This window comes from Zonotrichia albicollis, chromosome 5 (genome assembly GCF_047830755.1).
Source record: "Zonotrichia albicollis isolate bZonAlb1 chromosome 5, bZonAlb1.hap1, whole genome shotgun sequence".
Classification (NCBI taxonomy): domain Eukaryota; kingdom Metazoa; phylum Chordata; class Aves; order Passeriformes; family Passerellidae; genus Zonotrichia; species Zonotrichia albicollis.
In genome coordinates, this window is record NC_133823.1 from 31,579,944 (window position 1) to 31,586,515 (window position 6,572).

Consider the following 6,572-nt stretch of genomic DNA (forward strand, 5'->3'; position numbering starts at 1 on the left):
TTTTGTCCTCTGAATGGAATCTCTTTCTGGAAAAGTAGGTCCTGTGATAAACTACACAGTAAGATTTCCCATTTCTTAGGACGTCCTCTATAAATGTAGATAGAGTTTGTCTCCTCTTCAAGTAGAATGCTAGTACATAAAAAAAATATTTTTTCATTTCCATTGTAACATTCCCTGGATTTTCTACAACCCAAGTTTTTAAAAGCAAGATTTAATTCCACATTTCCATTAAAAAGTTGCTTAAGAGACTGAAAGAAATACTTATTCTACTTAAAAACTTGCCATATAATCTTTTTTGTGAAGAATTATTCAGACAAGCCAGGTATGCAAACCGCCAGAATAAAATATCATGTATTTCTTCTAAAAGCAAGTTGAAATATACACACATTTCCTTATTTTTAAAGCTGAGGGGAACTTTACATTTAACAAGTAAATATGAAGTTTATGAAGCTTCAGATCTGAAAAAGTGATGGAGGACATGTTTCTGGACCCTACTCTGGGAATTTAAAATTATGTACATTATCAAAAATGGTGCTGCATGCACTAATAGTGCTAATATTTTTCTTTCCATAGCACACATTGTGTGTGACCAATCCCATAAATAAAGCCACATTTCTGGTGATTTCTCATCCAAGAAAGCCTGCCCCATGTGAGATTTACTGAGAAAGATAGGCTTTAAAATTGATGGCATGCTGCGAAAATGTTAGTTTGTATATCATACATAGTGCTGTGCCAGTTGTGAATTTTGATTTTCTGTGTGATTTTGGCAGTTGAGAAATGTTCTGGCTCAACAACACCTAAGACACAAAAGCCTACATTTATCTACATCATGGGGGAGGCAGATCACAAAAACTACGTTCTGCTCTGCCTCATGTGTGCTTCCTCCACCTTCAATGAAATGAGTCTCAGCTGCAGGAGAACAAACCTCTGTGATGAGGCAGAAGATGACCTCGTCTCCAGGATCTCATGCTAAAAACAACAGCAAAGATAGGAAAGGCAGGCAAAAATATTTTTATGTTGAAAGCAACCATTCACAAAAGTTTGTGGACTGAAGGAAATCCTTCTGCTCACAGCAAAGGACCATTTTGCCGGAGGAGATATAGCCAGAAATCAGGCAGAAGCAACTTTATTACATGAGCAATAGCGTGCTCAGCTTGAAGGATTTAAGCATTCAGATTTTCAGAAACTTTGAAATACCTGCTATTTCTGAGTTCTCAATATGTCTTATAACCTCCACTCACTTTAGAAAAATTGGTTTGAGAATTGCTTCCAGCAAAATAGAAGTTTAGAAATATAATAATCTTTAAAGCCAAATATATTTGTTTTAGCAAATTCAATATAAATAAATGCTTTTTTTGATTTAAGAAACTAACACAATTAATTTGTATCTATTTTACCTTTAATGAAGGTTTACATCTAAAACTTTTCTCCATGAGATTGTTGGCATCTAGGACAGCATCATTTTCTTAAGAATCTCACCTATCACATCTTCTGAACAGCCTACATAAAAGTTCTTTTAAATTTATTAATTTTAATTAGGTTTCTCTGTTTATATGCTCTCAAAATATTCCACAGAGCTCTTTATTCCATATATAATAATTTTATGACAAATTAAAAGATGAGCATATCCAACTATCCATATTTGATCTAATTTCCATCTCCACTGTGCATATCCCAGCTGTTTTTACATTTAATATTGGAGTGAGAATTAGCAATACAACTTGCCTCCCTACATATTTCTTCCCATCACGAACAAGTCCAGTCATGTATCCCTGAATAAAGATATGATGTGTTCAACACAGTGTTTCAAATGCAGTCTTTAAATGAAGGATTCCTATGTTAGTTAAGTTGTAGCAAGGAAGAGAACATCAAAACACAAGTTAACTGAGGGGACTTCTTAATTCAATCTGCTCTTGTCATCGCCAACTGCATCCTGTAGCCCTGCCATAGAGTTCCCTCTTAATTCAAAGTGCTACAAAATGCAGTATCTAAACACATGCCCAAAAGGCCTTGCTGTTGGGAAACTGTGGGCAGTCGAAAAAAAACCCACCCCAAACCAAATCCTAACAACAAAACAACAAACACAGGAAGACATTTGGTTTTTTTAATGAGTTACAACATACCCATTTCTTGGACTAGAAATACATTAAGGTTCCTTAGAATGTTTTGATATTATTTGAGAATGACTATTTAAATTGTTTGTCACACTGAGCAGTTTTGTAAAATGCTTGTAAGATACTGAAGATCAGATCATAGAACTACTGCAAGCATAACTGTAATAGATATTTAATTAGGGGCACAAAACAATGCATTGGGAAGCATTCATTAGTTAGATGCTTTGAGTCAAAAAGAGGTTTAAAAGGGTGGTTTAAGCAGCTTTATTTACAAGATGTCACTTTTTACATGTGTTGGCTAACTTGTTTTTCCATATCAAGAAGGTTGTGATTATTTAAGAAGAAACCTTCGGTTCTTTGATCTCGATCACATTATTGTGCCTTACCAAAACAAAACAAAAATTAAAATTCCAACACCTGAAATGCGGTGACTAAGAAGTCACCTCTGATACAGTTCCAGATGCTTTCACTAAACTGCAATGCCATGCTCTTACAGGGAAAGACATATGACTTCCCTTGTACATGGACTTCCCATAGCACTGTCCATCAGCACTAGGTCTTTGCCAATGATTAATTCTTGTCAGAAAACATCAAATAGTAAAAATTAAACCAAGTTTTTTTCTAGATTACCTAACCAATTTATTTTACAGAATTTTCAGCCAAAATCACTTCTAATTGAAACTATGTAGGCATTTTAACCAGACTTCTAAATGAAAGGAAGTGTCAAAACTTTTTCTGGCTTCCTCTTTTTCTCATTTTTCACACCTTCGGTAACAAGAGACTATTTACACTGATACCAAAACCAAATCAATTTAGAGCAGCAGGTCAAAACCACATCAATACAATGGCCAGGGCGTAGGTATGTGATTGCCAAATTATGATTCACAGGTATTACCCTTACCTACAAGATCCTCTCAGGTTGCTCATTTCTCCCATTTGCCACAATTCTGTCTTCTCCTAGGCTGATTGGAAAAGCAACAAATGATGTTGCTTGCAGCATCCTATTAGAGTGGAAAAACTGAAGATCTCTGTTTAAAGCATGAGATTTCATTCAAGTTACTGAAGCAGGAAAACCCAGATAATTCAGTATCTTCTCATCACCCAGTAAATCCTGCAGCAGCAAATTAAGGGTGTTAGTTAAATATTTGTTTTAATGTGTCTTGGAGTTTTGGAGTAACAAAGTTGTGGCTTTGTTACTCTTGCAGTTAAAAACTTTTTTGCTACCAAAAATAGAAACCAAATAATCAAATCTCAGTTGGTTCCTGTACATGTCTATTTCCAGCAATTAGTATTGCATTAGTAATACATTAAAATTCTCCACAAGCACAATCAATTCTGAAGTTAGTTTAATACTAAGCTTTTCCTCATTATAATGCCATTAAGAAGGGAAGTGTCTCTTGATGAGATTAATGGACTCCTGCAGAAATTTGTGTTAAGCACTAGTCCATTGCTGGTACTTGCTTTTTTGGTGGCATTTATCTTGTAGCTTTCAGGGATCTTTTCCTTAAGAGTCAGGAGACCTTTACCTGGCTCCAGTAACTTTTAACTTCTGCAGCTGGGTGAACTGGGTACTGAGCTACCTGGCACCTTGTTGAAAGCATTTAATTATTATTGACCAAAGTTATCCTACCAATAGGACTGCAAATCTACTGACTTCTGTGGTGACTGTGGGAGGGAACTGTTCAGTTAGGGGGAGGAAAGTATTTCTTTGCCTTGATTAACAGAGATGAAAGTGACAGCGCTGCTGAGAAATCCTAGGCAATGGCCATGGTGATGCATCTCAAAGAGCTTTACACTCTTTTAATGCTCTACTTTTATTTTAAAGCACCTCTGAATGGCTTCTTTTCTCATTATGCAGTGGGTCTTCTGTGTTGATTTTTAGCTTGCAACTATTTCAAGACTGACTTTTGTAGACTTTCTTTTCTGGTGGTTACTGTTTTCTTCTGCACTCTCAAGAGGTCTGTTGTGGCAGGAAAAGAGACTCCAAAATGTGCATTTCACATTGACAACAAGGTACAGATGGGGTTTCCAAAAATACTTCTCTGGTGAAGTCTCACTGGCTTTATTAGGAGCAGGATTGACACTTTGCCCTTTGGAAAATTCTGCATCATTTGTGGCTGCCATTGCAAACTTGACTCCTTACTGTCACAACCACAGAGATATGTCTGCAATGTTTGGAATTCCACCGAGTCTATGGGTGCTGAAAGAGGCCACCATCAGAAGCAATCCTCTGATTATCAAGACACATTTTCTTCAGCCAGCAGAGTTTATGCACTCACAACCTGATGCTTCCCACTCAGATGCAGAAGCTTACATTCGTTTTGCTCATGTTTATGAAGAATTCTGTGTTTAAAATTTTAGTAGGATTTTGAAATGGATTTGTGAAAGTAAAAGCAAAGAAAGTATTGTGGCAATGCACTTACAAGTAAAGACACACATGCTAAGTCTGGTTTTCAGGAAGGGATTTTTGTCACTATGCTGAAGATACACGATACTCCTTCAAAGTTGCCTTAAAAATATTCTCAGTATTAGCATTAAGAAATTCTCAGTATCAGTTAGAAAGCTAAGAACTGATTGATAACAATGGTAATCATAACAGTTCAATCAATAATGAGGTCATTAGTATTTTGGCTCTTTGCCAAACCTGCAGAAAAAGGGGAAATAATACAGACAGTAGGAGTATTTTTTCTTCAATTTGTGGTATATAAAGCTTGCTAGAAATGTGGCCTCATTTTAGAAGGCATACCTGACATTTCTTAAAGGCAAAATTAAATGGGTCAGAGAAAAATCATCTTGAAAAATTTTGATGCCATGAGAATTTAAAATTATTGCTAGAGTCTGCGTCTTATCTATGACAACAACAAGAACCTGGAATGTGGTCATTTTGGCAGTATTCAGAGCCTTGACTTGTCAGGTTACTGCCAGAACATCAAAAGAATAGAAAATCTGAAAATAACAAACCTTTCATCTTCCCCCTCATGTACTGCCGTGACTTTCTTCCCTCTCACACTCCAGGAAATCAAGTTATGGAAGCTGCTGGTTTCCCTGTGTCTGAAGCACATTTCAGGCAGAGTTTTACTATGCAATCCCCTCTAAGATCTCTTACAATACTGTGCAATCACCCAAGTTTTTTTGTTACACTTTGAATTTGCCAAGCTAGTGATTTTCTAAAAAAAAAAAAGAAAAAAACCCTATTCTATTGAATGAATATTTAAGACAAGATGACTTTTTTCCCCCGTTTTTTCGAAGTCACCTTTTCTTTTAAACCATTCTGAAAATCATTCTTCAGAAACCTTTCACATGCCTTCCCTTTGAAGTGTCCTGCTTACTGCAGTGTATATTTCAGGAGCTCTATACCTCCATGCCTCTTCTGTACTGGGTATACATGCCAATAGTGAAGAAAATGTCACCTATCACTTCAAAAGTGTTCAAACAAAATCTTTACTCAATTGGCTGGTAAGAAGAGTGCATGTTTAACAGTTTGAATCATTGAGTAAGTAAATGTTTGAATGAAGACTAATGAATCCATATAGAGTTGAAACAATAAGTGCAAATGTTAGCACTTTCCTTTGTTTTCTTCGTTTACAGTTCCTTAAACTTAGGGTTTAACAGAACTATGTAAAGGCTCAAATTAATTTCTTTTCTGAATTAATGTTCAAAATGTTTACATCTTCCTCTCTTCCCGCTCCCCTCCTTAGAATGAGCAGGCTGGACAATAATATCAGGTAGGGCATGACCATTGCTGATCCAGTGGCATTTCCTTGAGCAGAAAATGTACCCAGGTTCAGAAATTTTAACTTTTGGAAGTGAAAAATTTCCATTTTGAGCTACTCACCAGTCAGCTACAACAATGCAATCTGAAAAAGAGGAAGGGAGGAAGACCCATTGCTTCTTACTGATCACTAAGAGTGAAAGAAAGAGGAAAAAGTGATGGAAAGGTGTTGGAAACTACAGAAAACGAGTGGAGATTTTGTTAAGGAATCGAGCATAGAATAACAATTGGATTAAAGTTGATTTTCCACCCTATCCTCCAAGAAAAGAGAAAGCTGTAAACATATAGAATACCTCAGACTGAAGGAACTTTTCTATTCACTGAGTACTACCTGTAGCACTCACACCAGTAATGCCAGTAGCGTTGGTACCAATAATACCAACAATTCTGTGCTTTGACATAATCAAAAATCTTCAGACACACCGCTCGTGTGGTCCATCACACACACATGTTGAGGTCCATCAAAAGTCTGGTGGAGCCCCTTAAAGTGGACCATCCCTTGTTTCAGTACAGCAGAGGGAAAAATGCTAGGAAAACTTCCCCTCTATCTTTAAAAATGTGATTTAGGAAACAGTGAGAAGTTTTCTGAGTCTGAATTTTTTTGGATTACTGGCCTGACTTAGTAAAAAAATCCTTTGAGGAAAAATAAATTAGAACTTTTACTTCCCATTTCAAGCTGTGCTTGA